Source organism: Triticum aestivum, chromosome 5A (assembly GCF_018294505.1).
Source record: "Triticum aestivum cultivar Chinese Spring chromosome 5A, IWGSC CS RefSeq v2.1, whole genome shotgun sequence".
Taxonomy (NCBI): Eukaryota; Viridiplantae; Streptophyta; class Magnoliopsida; order Poales; family Poaceae; genus Triticum; species Triticum aestivum.
Window position 1 is genome coordinate 296,596,439 of NC_057806.1, and position 17,633 is coordinate 296,614,071.

A 17,633-nucleotide genomic window follows, 5' to 3' on the forward strand; every position below is an offset into this window, starting at 1 on the left:
ACGCTGACAAGTGGGCCCCAGGGGTTAGTCAAAGCTAACCAGCCCGGGGTCAACGCGGGATTAGCACCTGGTCACTGACGTGTGGACCCCACACGTCAGGTTTGACCCGAGCCAGCTCTGTTGACCTGCTGATGTCACTGTGATGTCAGTCTGACGCAGTAAATGATATTTCTGGATTTAAATTAATCAGGAAATTCCAGAATATTAATTAAACTTCAAAAATTCATAACTTTTATTCTGTAACTCCAAATTGGACAAATTATATATGAAAAATGATCAGAAAAATCCAATCTATCCATCTGTACTATTTTCATGCATGACCAAACAAGTTAAATTGATGTTTTAATCAGAAGAAGGAAAGGCACTTTAAAAGGCCATATTTGAATTTGAAATTTGAATCTTTGATTCAAATTTGTTCAAACACTTCTGGCTTTAGTTGCATTAGCCCAACACACTCATATTGCCATGTTCCATGCATGCATCATACTGTTGCATATTGTTTGGTAATGTTGTGTACCGGTATCCTTTGCGACAGGATCTGTTCCCGAGGAGTACCGTGATTACCCTAACGAAGAACCGTATCCGTGCAACGAACCATCAGGCAAGCAACCAACCATTTGATCATATCGATACAATCCCATGTTCTCGCTCCTGCTCTCTTTTACTGCATTAAGACAACGCGATTCAAACTGCTGTGTGCTACGGTAGTTGAACCCATTTCCTCTGCATGACCTGTCATTGCCACAGTAACTAGATGAAACCCACTAGCATGTGTAGGAGTTGATTGAGCCATATGTATGTGTTGTTCCTACCTTGCTATGCCTGCTATGCTTAGAGTCGTGTCAGGTCTGGTTCATCTGGGTGATGGGCTAGAGTGAAATGATTATGTCGGTAATGAGAGTGGTGTGGTGAACACGATTTGGTAAAGGTATCGATGAGAGGCCATGTAGGAGTACATGGTGGGTTGTTTCATTGAAGCCGACCTTAAGCACTGAGATCTGTATGTGTGATTTAAGAATCAGCTACTACCATGCATTGGGCCCGAAACCAATGGACCCTCTCGACTTCTTATTCACCCTAGTTCTCCGTCCAGGAGTTGCAAGTAGTTTCTGGTGTTTGTAGCCTACTGGAGGCCGTGGACAGCGCTGACCGTAGGGGTGGGCTGTGATGCGGTAGGTACGTGGCCGGGTGTACCGAATACCCGTTAGGTATCTCGGGAACCCTGTTCACATCGTTCGGGGCCGTATGGGAAACCTCGGCCGGACTCCCTGCGGATGGAACCTGAATAGGCGATAAACCTGGACTGGAGGCTTAGGTGATTAGGTAGGTCGTGGCCGACACCCACGTTGGGCTTCCGCTTGAAGGTTGCCGAGTACATGTCGTGTAAACGACGATAAGTGGTGAGAGCGTGTATGAAGAAGTACACCCCTGCAGGGTTAACATGATCTATTCGAATAGCCGCGTCCGCGGTAAAGGACTACTTGGTTGCCTATACAGTTCATAGACAAGTAAATGGAAACTATTAAAAGCCTCAAGATAAGTGTGAGTGCCGAGGATGGCTCTTCCGTAGGAAGACGGAGGTGGATCCTCGGTAGTGTATTGAAGTGGTGAGTAGTGGACTCGTGTGCGCAAAACTATTTTCAAATGGAGTATCGTAGGATAGTCTAGCCAAGAGTCAAAGCTGGCTTGCTGCAATAACTCCACCAACCCTTCTTGATACTATGCATGTATGTAGGGTCTGATGTAAGTCTTGCTGAGTACCTTTGTACTCATGTTGCTACAATCTACATTTTTACAGAAGACGCTGCAACCCCTTCTGATGGGTTCTATGTAGACGTTGACATCAACGAGTAGGCTAAAGACCCAGGTGGTGACCCTGAGCTTGTGATGGACCACGTAGTATAGTTAGGCTTCCAAGCCTCTTTTATTTTGCTAGTTGTCTGTACCCAGACAAAGTACTTCCGCTGTTGGCTTGTATGACTGTATGACTTGTATGTTGGGTCGTGAGACCCGTACCTTTGTGTGTATGTTATGTATGGCTCACTGAGCCTTAAATAAAGTACTTGTGTCGTAGAGTCATGTTGTGATGCTTCGTTGTATTTGCACATATCGAGCATATTGTGTGTATGATTGAAATGCTTGGTATGTGTGGGATCTGACTATCTAGTTGTTTATCTTTAGTAGCCTCTCTTACCGGGAAATGTCTCCTAGTGTTACCGCTGAGCCATGGTAGCTTGCTACTGCTCTGGAACACTTAGGCTGGCCGGCATGTGTCCTTCTTCGTTCCTGTGTCTGTCCCTTCGGGGAAATGTCACGCTTTGAGTACCGGAGTCCTGTTAGCCCGCTACAGCCCGGTTTACCGGAGTCCTGCTAGCCCAGTGCTACAGCCCGGACCCACTTGCTGATGACCGACACGTTCGAAGCTGGGTCATGGATGCCTGTCCCTGTAAGTCTGTGCCACTTTGGGTTTACGACTAGTCATGTCAGCCCGGGCTCTTTATCATATGGATGCTAGCGACACTATCATATACGTGAGCCAAAAGGCGCAAACGGTCCCGGGAAAAAGGTAAGACGACACCCGTGGGGATACCGTGCGTGAGGCCGCAAAGTGATATGAGGTGTTACCAGCTAGATCGATGTGACATCGAGTCGGGGTCCTGACACAGCCGGCCGTGAGAGGAGGGACCAGGCAGTCCCGCCGGCGCTTGTTTGAGCGGCTGGAGCGGGAAGAGCAGAGATTGAAGAAGCACGACAGCCGTTGGATGGATATCCAACAGTCACTGCTTGTGCATCAACCTTTTTTTAGGAAAGCCTCAAATCTGTGGAAAATAGCATACAACCTATCTGCCATTATTTCTAATAATTTACAGCCCATTTTCTAATTCTTAAGGTTTTTTGGAGCCCATATTCTTTTTGTTAGCATTACAGCCCATATTGTGGCCACGGTTAAAAAATTATACGAAATTTTGCATATTTCGGTGTGGTCCGCACTGTTTTTAATCCCAAAAAATTCGAGTCACATTGAAACTGATTTTGAAAATAAATGTATATCAATATAAAATCCAACAAATTGTCCATGCATAAAAATCAATGGAATTTAAAATCTCGAAATGAAAAAAAAATTGAAACTAACTGCAGGTTTTATGTGTTTTAAAAATGTACAACCCATTTCTCATTACTGATAGGCCATTTTCTGGGCCAGCCGAATGAAGCTCGCGTCATCTTGAAAGATTTGCATCCCAATAGGCCTGACAAAACGACTTACTTGACAAAGCACAAAAAACTAGGCTAGCCATTTTTAGGAAGAAAAAAACTACTGGGCTGGTCTGTGATAAACATAAAAGAAAAGGTTGTCTAAACAGGCTAGAGTGCCCCGCACAGCCCAGTTGACACCCTGCTTCCATCTCAAAAACAAATTAGATAAATGCCACTCCAATTATGGCGATTCATAAAAAATCCACTGCAATTTTCAAACTTTGAAAAATGCCACTTCAATTTTTGCAAACTTTGAAAAACGCCACTCCAGACTTCGAAAAATGCCACTGGAAATGGCATTTTTCAAAGTTTGGAAAGCTGCAGTGGCATTTCTTGGAATCACCAGATTTGGAGTGGCATTATCAAATTAACCCAAAATAAAAATAACTGGGTGAGCTGCTGGGTCCCTGGTGTCAGCCGCTCGTTGTGAAATTCTCTCGTTTATTGACTACGTTGATAATGGCATGGGACCCAGATGTCAGAACTCCATTAGGAGGAGCCATTTTTATTGGCTTGAAATAAGGAGGCACTTGCTTGTGTACTGCCATGACCTTAGTGGGTCCCTGCTGTCATCCCCTCCATGTACAATCATCTCCTGATTGTGTATGCGTCAACCTAGTAGGCCCATAACTCAGCCTCTAAACCATGGCAGACAAATACAACCCATTAAAAAAATAACAACCCATTCCATACGTTCAAACGGAAAGTTCAACATTCAGAGCAGAGTAATAAGTCTGATCCAGATATAGAGTAATGAACTTCCACGTTGACAACCATCATAGCCAAGTTAACTATCTACTCCCATTAATACTCTAGTAGTGTACAAGTACTAACTTACTCTCAGCAAACTAGATGATGCTGGCCGCCATCTGCGGTACATGCTAAATGCCGGCACCGGCGTCCTCTGCCTCGCCTCGGACTTGCCAGAGGTGCGATAGGCGCATTGCTCGTGCACGTTTGCCCTTTCCATGCCGGTGTGGTCCACCGAAGCTTCAGCTTCTAAGCGGGAAACCCACTTGACGAGCTGGTAGTAAAATTCAGCGTCACGAACGCGTGTGTGACCGACAGCCTCCAGGGCTATTTTTCGGGCGCCGGCCTCGACATAGTCGGCCCAGTTGTGGGTGCCTTTCTCGCGACTCAGAGCGTCGGTGCGCTGCTGCTCCATGTCCCGCCGGAGGCGCAAATCGGCAATACGCTGCTCCTTCGCCAGGCGGTCGCGCTCCAACAACTCCTCATACTCCGCATTGCCATCTAAAGACCAATAGAATGGCTCCTCCCTCCGTCTGCCTTCCAGTGAAAAACCGAACAATAGTTCCGGCAGTGACCGCCTCCGGCGTCGCCTATCACGGACAGGCGGGGCATGGCAGACGTGGTGAGAGCGAGAATAAGTGGCGAGCAATGTCGGGCCGGTGGGGTCTTATGAGGATAGGGTGAGTTGGGTGATGGTGCTACGGGAGAAGGCCGGGAAACAGTAATTATATGGGGAAGGTAGGCGAACCAGCGTGTCACGGGAAACGCGACGGTCATCGCGGTCATCGGAATTCAATGCATAAGCAGGCATGGCTTAGCGCGCTAGCTTGTCGTGGAAAACTAGAAAAACTGAAATTATGACTGTGCCATCCCGTCCCATCAGTGGTGTGTCCCGTCCGTGTTGGGTCGCACGCCGGCATGACGGTAAAACGAGTGCACTCGAATCATCCAGATGAGGTACTCCCTCCTTTGTTAGAAATGATTGCACCACTCATCATCTACCATGGTTGGTGAGATTTTTGAATTAAGCCTTGCAAACCAGAAAGGAGGTAGTACGTGCGTGATCCGCTATTTATTCGTGTAGGATCGAGTACGTCGGTTTTTGAATTGAGCCCTGCAAACCGGAAAGGAGGTAGTACGTGCATGATCCGTTATTTATTCGTGTAGGATCGAGTAGGTCGGATAGTGTATGTGTAGGATCGAGTAGGTCGGATGGTGTATGTGTAGGATCACATTAGCTGATGAACGCCCGCTGGGAGATAAGGCATTTGCGAACGTTTTTGCTGGCAGTTTCTTCAGATTCGCATGTCATTTTCTTCAGAGCAGCTTGTCAGTTTCTTCAGAGGTAGGCATTTTTATTCAAAAAACTGCCATTTCGGATCTTGTGTCGCAACTAAAACTGCCACGAGCGCGTTAGTAGGGTAGCTAGTGATCGATCAGTAGGTTGTAAACACTGAGCGAATAGAAATAAGTAACTGTTAGTAACTTGTAAACACTGAGAACACAGAAATAAGGATCTTGCTGTGCATAGCAGTAAGAGACGATCCGTTCGAAATGTTCACACGAGACTCACAGGCCTGGCATTGTAATATGTTCACATTAGTAGCCCAAATTCAAAACCAACTAGTACGGTTCCCATACATAAGATCAACATGTTAATGCATCTCAATGATTCATAGATCATATACAAATATGTAGCTCCAAAAGCAAAGATCTAGAAAAAACATATGTTCTTCCTACTAACATGGTTGCTTCTCTTGGCCAACATTCAGTACAGAGTGAAAGACAAATTTGTTTCTGAAGTCTACAATTCCTCTTGCAAACCTAAGTGGTTTCACCAACAGCTGGAACCATGAGAATGAACCACACATGATGGAGGAACATCCACTTCAATATGATTTGGTCTTCTCTCGATCACACGGCGAGACTATTTTCGGAGTACAAACTATAACTTAGGCAAAATGATGCCCATTGTATAATCAGACCAAAGCAATGAAGCACCTAGTGTTGGCCAATAAATAGTATAGTACTACTTTTCTGCAGTCCATGTAGTGACTATCCAATCTTTCTATGTCTATTTTCAAATGCCACTGCATGCAGTGACTATACTATTCTCTTCTACAGTTCATCCAAAATTGCCGTCACTTTGTTGGTTTGCCAAATAGCAACGGGCATACATCTCTGTCTGCACAAATATCAAGCAGCTAGTAAACATATACCCCACCTTGTATTTTTGGTTTAAACACGTCTCTTCCGCTTAGCATCTGTCATGTTTTGCACTGGACAATTTGATACAATCATGTTTTGCCCTGGACAATTTCATACTGAATTGATTTGCTGGTTTAGAGCAAAAATATAGCGCCTATTCTTCATCATACCAAGGATATCCATGTTCTCAGTGATGGAAGAGGTGAAATCAATACAACCAAAATTGAGCATACAATCATTGAATCCTATCATGCACCTCCAATGTAGGTCCACCCTGCCAATAAATTCACATGCAAATCACTAGTATTACTATCTAATGACAGTACAAAGTAGCAAGATAGTAGCAAACCATGTACCTTCGTAATGAACAACTCATAGTGCCACCAATTGGATATAAAGGTTTGGAAGAAAACATGCACCTAATGTTGAACCATTTGGACTTTTTGTGCAGTTCCACTAAAATTGAGCATCCGTGTTTGCATAGATATTGAAAGTGTGATTACTATAAAGGTGGTACTAGTTGAAGCATAGACTCACAAATATAAGCATTCCAATTTCCTAATGGGAAAAGGTAGCAACACTGTTTCTAACCACCTGTTTGAAGGAATAAATAAGGCAACAACGGCTGATGTCAGGAAGGCATACATAGTTTTTTCTGATAAATTGGACCATTCCTGACCTTCCCTCTTCTTTTAAGCATATTTTGTGAAGTTCAACTAAAATAAAATGCCATCACTGCCTTGACAATTCAGTGACACTGTACAAAAGGAAATGACTTAAATTACATCATGATGTCAGGTATGTAGTCGACAGGTGAGGGAGTCCTGGATTAGGGGGTGTCCGGATGGCCGGACTATACCTTCAGCCGGACTCCTGGACTATGGAGATACAAGATTGAAGACTTCGTCCCGTGTCCGGAAGAGACTTTCCTTGGCGTGGAAGGCAAGCTTGGCAATACGGATATGTAGATCTCCTACCATTGTAACCGACTCTATTTAACCCTAACCCTATCCGGTGTCTCTATAAACCGGAGGGTTTTAGTCCGTAGGACAACACATTCATACACAACAATCATACCATAGGCTAGCTTCTAGGGTTTAGCCTCTCTGATCTCGTGGTAGATCTACTCTTGTACTACCCATATCATCAATATTAATCAAGAAGGACGTAGGGTTTTACCTCCATCAAGAGGGCCCGAACCTGGGTAAAACTTCGTGTCCCTTGCCTCCTGTTACCATCTGGCCTAGACGCACAGTTCGGGACCCCCTACCCGAGATCCGCCGGTTTTGACACCGACAACAGGCATTAGAGACAAACATATAGACCTCCTCCGATAACATAATGAACATTAATTTTAACAAAGGTGTTACTAGCTTTTTACCAGGATAATTTGAGTGAACTCTACACACTCTGTTCCTTAATATAAGACATTTTCGTAGTTCAATTTAAAGTACCCAAACGTCTAGTATTTAGAAAAACAGGTAATAGTTCTATTGAGCACATATTTGGGAAAGCTTGCCACACTTTATATTTGTCCATACGCTAATGCAACACCATTCGAATAGTATAAATATACACTAATCCAGTGGCTAGTGCAACAGTAGAGTAGTTATTTTATTACAGGGTACAGTACAATGGTTTTACTGAACAAATTTCCATAAGCTCTAGCACTAGAAGATTTCTATAAGAATTAACAATACAAAATGTAAAGGTAACATGTCTCAGCATTGGTATACTAGCTGTGCAAGAGCATTAAACCAAATACAAAAGTCTGAAGGTAACTAGTATTATTAACTAATGGCAGTATAAAAAATTTCAAACCATGTATCTTCAACGTAAATATAATTTCGAACCCGAGGGGACCTAAAAATTGCTATCTGAATCTTGATAATCGATCAAACATAAAAACTTGATCGAACGAATCAAGAGAACAACCAGAGGAGGAGGTGCCCACTCTTGACACTGTACAAAAAATTGACTTATCTCTTAAAAGTGAGGTATGTAATCTATAAGCATTAAGAGTGCAAGAATCTAAAGGTAGTAACAAGATTCATCATTGGTTTACTGGCTGTGCAACAACATTAGAATGCCTAATCTGAAAAATCTTTAATACATCCACAATCAACAGCTAACCCTCAAATAATCCAGTGACATGCATAGATATTGAAAGTGTGATTACTATTAAAGTGGTACTAGTTGAAGCATAGACTCACAAATATAAGCACTCCAATTTCTTAATGGGAAAAGGTAGCAACACTGTTTCTAACCACCTGTTTGAAGGAATAAATAAGGCAACAACGGCTGATGTCAGGAAGGCATACATAGTTTTTTCTGATAAATTGAACCATTCCTGACCTTTCCTCTTCTTTTAAGCATATTTTGTGCTGTTCAACTAAAATAAAATGCCATCACCGCCTTGACAATTCAGTTACACTATACAAAAGGAAATGACTTAACATTACATCATGATGTCAGGTATGTAGTCGACAGGCATTGACAAACATATAGACCTCCTCCGATAACATAATGAACATTAATTTTAACAAAGGTGTGACTAGCTTTACCGGGATAATTTGAGTGAAGTCTACACCCTCTGTTCCTTAATAGACGATGTTTTCGTAGTTCAATTTAAAGTACCCAAATGTCTAGTATTTAGAAAAACAGGTAGTAGTTTTCTTGAGCACATATCTGGGAAAGCTTGCCACACTTTATATATGTCCATACGCTAATGCAACACCATTCGAATAGTACAAATATACACTAATCCAGTGTCTAGTGCAACCGTAGAGTAGTTATTTTATTACAGGGTACAGTACGATGGTTTTACTGAACAAATTTCCATAAGCTCTAGCACTAGAAGATTTCTATAAGAATTAGCAATACAAAATATAAAGGTAACAAGTCTCAGCATTGGTATACTAGTTGTGCAAGAGCATTAAACCAAATACAAAAGTCTGAAGGTAACTAGCATTATTAACTAATGGCAGTATAAAAAAATTGCAAACCATGTATCTTCAAGGTAAATATAATTTCGAACCCGAGGGGACCTAAAAATTGCTATCCCAACCTTGATAATCGATCAAACATAAAAACTTGATCGAACGAATCAAGAGAATGGCCGGAGGAGGAGGTGCCCACTCTTGACCTTTCCTCTTGACACTGTAAAAAAATTGACTTATCTCATGAAAGTGGGGTATGTAATATATAAGCATTAAGAGTGCAAAAATCTGAAGGTAGTAACAAGATTGATCGTTGGTATACTAGCTGTGCAACAGCATTAGAATGCCTTAGCTAAAAAATCTTTAATACATCCACAATCAACAGCTAACCCTGAAATAATCCAGTGACATTAAATGGCATTGCTTAAATTTATCGGTGGCATTAGACTGAGTGCGGCATTAGTTAAATGTGGCATCACTTTAGCAGTATCATTGCTTGACTTGACCGCTGGCGTTATACTAACAACAAAAAAGTGGGAATAAGAGCAAAGGATGCCCATTCGGACTGTGGGCGCACTAGTACAATGTACCTCCACGGACGCATAGAGTGGAGAGGGAGGTATGGTTGCCCAGAGCAACAAATATCCAGGCAGCATATGTGGATTACGCCCCATTTTTGTTCTCTTCAGCCACCTTTTTCCTATTTGAGGACAACAAACCGATCAACTTGGTCATTCTCTATTGCGTTGTCATGCCTTTCAACCCTTCTTCAACCAAGAGACACGAGACTCGTTCCTTAGCTACTGATTTTCCCCTTCTCAACCTAGATGCGGGTTCGATGCCTAGTCTCTTGGACAGTACAATCTCCCTTCCTTTCCTTATTCAACCCAGACATGGATTAGTCTGCATGAAGTAGGGTTTCCTTTAATAGTGCAAGTTAAGGTTTTCATCTGCATGACCAACAGAGCAGAGGATATCAAATTGGGAAGATGGTGGAGTGTAAAAAGATCCACATGCAACGACGTGGCAGATGGGGCAATAGAACAAGGGTATGGTTCGAAAAGAGATATCATACCTGAGGGTCGACGAGAAGTGGCTTCGCTCGTGGTCGTCATCCTCCGCACACACTACGGCAGCAAGCTCGGGGACGGAGGCCATCCCGCCCGGGCGCTAGGTCTGAGAGGACAGCCTTGTCGTCAGTGCGTGACCTCGCTCGTCGACGACGAGTGCGTCAATGCTGCACGTCCTTTACTTCCCTGGCGGATTTGTGACCATCGGTGAGGTGGGAGAGAGAGGCCGCCTTTTTTAGATCTGGGGAGAGGGTGATAGTGTGAGAAGCAAGTGGACAACCCTTAGCAAGAAAGCGCTGAAGCTCCAGCCTATATATCTTTTTATACTACTAGTACTAGAGGTGGAGTAATGGTAGATTAGTTTATATTTTCTCTGCAAATAGTACCAGCTAGTCGTGCTTCAAAACTGAACGGCGTGCCATTAAAAAAATAAAGTCGAGAAATAATATGGCACTTTGGTCCAACGCAACCAGATCGCATTTTGCACGAGAAATTACACACCATGTTTCGTTGACATGTGGTCCCGTTCCAACATATCAGTGAGATGACGGCGAGTCGTTTTGTACAATTTCTGAAAGGACGTGTAGGCCGGGGTGCCTCTTCGTGTACCGTGGCAAACTGGCAACCATCCACCGACTCTTCGCCTTTCCCTCTCGATTTGGAACTGTTGTCGCACGCTCTTCCTCCCTCCTCCATTTGCCTTCAACCTTCCTTCTGCCATTGTTCGATCATCTTCTCCATGGAGGGAACAAGCCGGAAATGACCCCATTGTTATAATTGTTTCATCCACATGCATGCGGGTTAGCTAGTTTCCGTTTACTAATTAACCTTCTTGTGTTTCCAAGGTCCTGTGAACATTCCACCACCTATACTTGAAATTTTTTATAACCAAGGGGGAGATGACAATGCTGATGATCACGAGCATGAGGACGAGTAGGACCCATATACTCAGTGGCGCCTGGCAACTTATTCTGATGGATCACCTCTTCTTGTCTGTATACAGGGCGCAGCTGATGTTACGAAGGAAGCAGGTGTTGTCTCTCATGGTCGCCCTCTGTGGACCTATTCCAACATCCGTTGCAGGGTATTCGAGATGGATACTAGTGTACTAGCACCAACACCTTCTCCCTAGTTCAGTATTGAAAGTCTTGGAGGAAACTCGCTCTTCCTTGGAAAAAACTATCCAATTATGGTGAAAGGCGATCCAGCTGCTGTTGACACAACGTTACTACCATTTATGAGAAGCAATTGTATATATACCTCGGACATTGCTATGCTTCCCTACCATCCCAATATGGGTCCTGACATAGGCCGCTTCAGCCTGGATGATCAGTCCTGCGTTGGTCTCGAGATTGACAGTAGCTCAAAAATTAGGTGTTGTCTCCCATGGTCGCACTCTCTAGACCTATTCCAACACCCGTTGCAGGGTATTCGGGATGGATAGTACTGTGCTAGTGCGAACACCTTCTCCCTGGTTTAGTGTTGATACTCTTGGAGGAAACTCGCTCTTCCTTGGACAAAAGTATCCAATCATGGTGAAAGGTGATCCAGCTGCTGTTGACACAACGTTACTAACATTTATGAGTAGCAATTGTATCTATACCTCGGACATTTCTATGCTTCCCTACCATGGCTATAACCATATGGGTCATGAAATAGGCCGCTTCAGCCTGGATGATCAGTCCTGCATAGGTCTCGAGATTGATAGTAGCTGGCCCTTCCGAGACAAACTCTTATGGTTCAAAGCAAGCGTTTCCAACGCCGAGGATTGGTTGAGATGAAGTTCATTTCATTGCTTGTTATTTGTTTTGTGGTGAAAACTTTAGTATTTACTAGAATGTTTTTTTGGAACTAATCTATAATCCAACATGTATCCTCGTTGTCGTTGTGTATTGATGACTTGTTGTATGTAATGAATGGTACATTTTCATATGCATGTCATAAACTCAATTGATAAATGGTTTTCAACTCACTTCTTGGACTGTTAGTGCCGTAGTAGTATAGCCAGCATCCGTAGTAATATGAAGTTGCCAGATCACATAGAGCCAACCAATAGTTAGTTCTAGTTAGATCACCTAGAGCTAGGTGTCGCACGGAGGCCGATAAATATGGTGATAGCATGACTGCGTGAGGTGGGCTTGTACATAGTATGATGTAGGCACATGGCTTCCCCTGTTTCCTACTCCTCCGGTCTAAATTTCGAGAAGATTTGGTCGAGTTCTTCCTCCTTTTGCCGACACGTGGGACATCCAGCATCCAGGTCGTGTCATGCAAGAAAATGGAGTGGTAGTTGAAAAGCCACTTGATGTGCATCTTGGGTTAAGTTGTAAATAGAATCTTACTACTCTTGAGTAACTCCAAAAGTGGCCACCGAAGATCTTTATTGGATTTGTTTTTCATCACCAGCACGTCGAGGTGAAAGATGTGCAGATTCAGTGGGTTCTCTTGCATCTTCACTGACATGTGGGACCGCATGTGAGCAAACAGACGATGGGCTCCGCGCGTCTGCTGGCTGGCTGAGAACAGAGATAGAGGAGGGCTGAGCACGGCTCCAGGAAATTTGTTCTACGTAACCAGCACCTCGATATAGGTTCGATATAGTGGGGTGGCATGGGCCATAACTAGCATCTAGCAGTACGACACACGCCACTCACACGAGTCCCATCCTACACCAATTTTCTTGGAGTCCGTGCTACAACCATCTCTTCTCCCTCCTTTTTTCTCAGTCATCATGCGGTGGGCGGGGTGGGGGTTTGCCGATAGTCGGTTTGCTCAACTGCGGTCCCAGTTGTAAGTGAAAATGCAACACAGCACACATTTCCCCTTGAGCGGCATGCTGGACCAACCGTGTGGGGTGCGACGCGAACACGACAGGCTTTTCCTTTTGAACTTGTAACTTGTAAATTTTGGTTTTGCTCCATGGCGCGACCGATAGATAGAAATAAGGATTTTCCCTAGAGTAATGAGATGTTTGGTTCTAGTGTGGTTCATGCATGGAGTACGTACGAAAATTATGAAGTTGATGTGAAAGGTAAGATAATTACTATAGTAGTACTATATACTACTACATGGATTTGACAGAAAGATAACGATACATACGGATCCATCAACGACATCCTCACGCCCTAGGGCGCCGGGTCACCAACCGACGTGTGAGGAGCAGCGGCGTTGGCGGTGAGCTCAACGTGCTTCTGAACAATGTCATCCAAGGTTGCCCTGCGGTCCAAGAAGGCCAGGGACCTATCGTCCTCCTCTGGCATGTAGTAGTCCTTGTGGACGATTTGCGCGTAGACGTGGGTGATTATGTCGACGGTTTCTTGTTGCGTGAGGTGCTGTGCGGCGAGCGCAACCTCGAGGTGGACCTTCTCCGGCGCAACCGTGGGCAGTCACAGGGCCACCGGTGTGTCGAAGAGGTTGTCACCAGAGAGGCCATTGAGGGTGGCGGGCATCGCAGAGCCTGGGCGCATGGGCAGGAGGTGTACATCAAGGTCGTCCGCGAGCTTCTTTACGATGGTGAACTTGTCGAGGAAGCCGACGAGGACCTCATCGAACAAGGAGACGAAGCTGTCGTCCAAGCGGCCTCTCGCCCTGGTGGCCTCAAGCACGACCTGGAGACGTTCCTCGGTGCCAGGCCGCAGGCCGGCATCGGGGACCATCTGGCATAGCCGGCTGATGCTCGCACTCATCACATCCATGGGTCTAGCTTCTAGTCAATTGATCTTGCGATTGGAGTGATCACTCTTGCCCTTGGTTAGGGTGCGTAGGTGCGTAGGATTTCGTAGATTGGACTGGCAGGGAGCCTTTATATGAGAAGTGCAGACTGCGTTGCATTCACGTGTGTGTTGGCCATGTACTCCTCGGCCCTCTACTACAACTGCCTTTGGTTCTATGATAGGTGGGCCAGCCACCTGTTGGGCCCACGTGTCATACACCCAAACACAGGTGTTGTAAGTCAATGAAGCTGCATCCCCTCCGTGCCGGTGCAGTATAGTCATCTCACCGGACCACTAGTTGGGGCCAAACGAGAGAACTTTGATGTTTACTGGTTTATTGGTCCCCTTTGCATTTTGCGCCAAGTTTTGACCTTTGATTTAACTAATAAAATGTTAATGCATGTAACCAAAAATGTTGTGTAAGTCACCTTACGAAAACCAAATAATCCCAAAACACTTAGGCACGGTACATTAACTCCCTCCTCGTTTCTTATTTTGTGACATATGAACCAATGAGAGATGTGGGCCGTGCATGCTTTCAATGACTTGAGACTACCAAACATGACATGCAGTGGTTAGTTCATTGCATGTAATCCTATTAATTAGCAAAAAGACATTAAGTTCTCCCGCTTTCCCCTTCGTCTTGGTCATGGTGCACAACCTAAGAGCATGGTTAATAGTATAGCCAGTTGCTGGCTATATGATGTTGCCATGTCATATAGAGCCATCACTTGTAGCCACTCATACAAGAAGGTTAGCTATAAGGTTGGCTATAAGAGTACTACTTTTTCTCATCTTCTCTCTCTCCCTCTCTTTCTTCATATTTATTGTACGTATCGGCCTAGGAATCCGCATATAGCTAGGCTCTTGGAGCTAGTATAGCCACCTGTTAGCTATAAGATAGTGCCATGTCATCTATAGCCAACCTTATAGCCAACCTGTATAACAATTAGCTATAAGTATGTGCTACTTTATTAATACATGGCCCACCTTACACTCTCACATAGTGCCTAGGAGCACGTGCTATAGTTGGCTCTTGCATGAGAGCCTGCTTACATTCTCTCTCATATTCTCTCTCCTCCAACTTAGCATAGAAATATTACTTTACCCCTTACATCCTACTGACTATACCTTACTGTACTTGCTCTTGCATGAGAGCCCACTCCTCTTTTTCACTTGCTCTAAGATGACTTAGGCTAGTCATAGTGGGAGTAACTTAGGTAGTAACATAACGCATTTCAAGAAATTTTTGATTATGTGGCATGTAGTTAATGAGGAGAGAGGTGTTTAGAGTAACATAATATGTTACTGTAACATAGTGCTTCCCAAGAAAGGATGAGTCTACACGCTAATAAATGAGGCCATCTATGACACTAGTACTATGTTACTTTGCACTATGAAGGTAGTAACTTAGACTAGTGTCATATACATGACACTAGTATAAGTTACTCCCCACTATGACCAGTTGTATACACCTAGTCGGAGGGAGTAGTCTCAAGTCATTGGATGCATACGCACCCCACGTCTCGTATTGGGTGATCTCTTTTTTCGTGGCAAGAAACAAGGAACTAGGTGGGTAGTTAATGCACCATGCCTAAAAGTATTGGGATTACTATTTGGTTTTCGTAACATGACTAATGCACCAGTACGGAGGGAGTACAATAGTAGTCTTTGATTGCAATTTTTTGTTGGTAGCTTACAAAGTTGAGCGCTTGGTGAGTACAATAGTAGTCTGATTGATGAGACTTTAGATTTGAGACATCTACTAGAAGGAATAAAGCAATACACCATGTATTTATTTACAGAGGGAGTAGTACATTTTTTGTGACATGCATTACTAGATATTGCTAGTCAAATACTAAATCCAGATGGACGTGGTAGTACTACTAAATCCAGACGGTGGTGCTAGTACTAGTAGTAGTACTACCAATTTAGATACATTAAAACAGCACACTTTTCCAGCCTTCTCAGATCATCAGCGTTACCAGCCGTCCGATCATCAATTTTAAGCATTTTCGACCGTCGGATTAGCTGTGAATCGCGCCAGATCGTGGTTCTTTCGCTAATAACGATCGCACGTCGTCTGAGCCGCTACTCCGTTAGCTTTTTTGAAGGTTCTACGTGAAATTGGGCCCAATGGGCTGTACGAGTCTCCTTTCCGCACCCGAACCGGATCGAGACGTAGTCTCGCATAGCCCCCTACTTGACTCGTCCTCTCCCTAACCTATCATCTTTCTGCCAATCTAGGCGGCTGGGCGTATCCTTCCGGGCAGCGCCGCCGACCACAGCATCAACCTCGACCAGCAGCCCCCTTCGATCTTTCTCAATCTCTAGCGGCAGCGTGCATAGCGAAACGGTGGCACCCTCTCTGTTGATTTGCCTACAACATCAGTGTGCTCGGAGACGACCTTTAAGGTGGAACGCAACCGCCGCAGCCATCCAGCCCTCAAGGAAGACCATATGCCGCCGCCACTGGCTTTGTGGCTCTAGAGCCCCTCACTGGCGCGTAAGCAGGACAAACATGCCATAAGCATCAAGGGATTTGGGGAACTTATCTGCAGGTCATGACACCCTCTCCTCTGGATGTTGATGTCAAACCCTCCTCCAATGTAACCAGACAATCACATTCATACAACTTTGCAAAATTTCTGTTTCTCATTGTCTTCCACTCACGGTCGTACAATATTTCATTTTTGTTTTGTTTTGAAAAGCATACAATATTTTCATTTGATGTGTGATTTTTCTTCATACTAATAGAGCTAGGTGCAGATCAAAACTTCGTGCTATGAGGTAAGGAAATATTTATGGAGGAAACTAAGGTTCATGTATGGTATATCTTTTCCACAATTTTTCATTGGTGTCATTTTATTAATATAGTTAATTGGTTGTTACAAAATATAATTACAGTTTCCTCTGTTTAGTTTTAGTAACATCATGCCAACATCCTCATAGTTGTGTTTGCACTTGTATTTATTTATGTTCATTCAGTTTTCTTGTGTAGAAGCAACCAGCTAGAAAAGGCAGGAAGGGTGTCTTAATGTTCATGTTTTAGTGTTGCATACAAGAAGTTGCCTGCTCTGAGTTCAATTTCATGAAGCATACTTTGATCTTTGATACAAGTGGAAGATGGTATTACCGTGAGCCAGTATTGGTTGTTGCTGCAGGATTACATTAATAATTTTTCACCGGGATTGTTGTGTCATCCGAGCAGTTTACTCTGTACGGGTATGCCTCTTGAAATCTCCCAAATAAAATTCCCACCTATGCTCATTTCAATGGTGATTTCATAGTTTATACATACTATGTAATTCCTTCAAGTTTCTTTCATAGATTCACATTTTATTATGATTAAATTTATATCATGGAAAATTTTATATTCTTCATATTTTTTGTAGAATTCTCACTTCTCTATGTGTTTGACTGTTTGTCCTTTTTGTTCCATCCAATTAGGCATGAAATAAGTTCCATTGTTCTTTACTTCAGGAATGTCTTGCCTTGTTATATCTGTGTGTCGCTAGGCCTCATCTCCCACTATGCATGTGTGTTGCTTTGGGAATCATCGCAAAAGAGACTACAATGTAATTTTGCTAGATTTTGAATGAGTTTGTTTGAATGTGGGACCTAATAGGCGACACATATAATAGTATTTTGACTTATCGACTTTTAGTGCAGGAGGCCTAAGCGAGCATGGAGAAAAC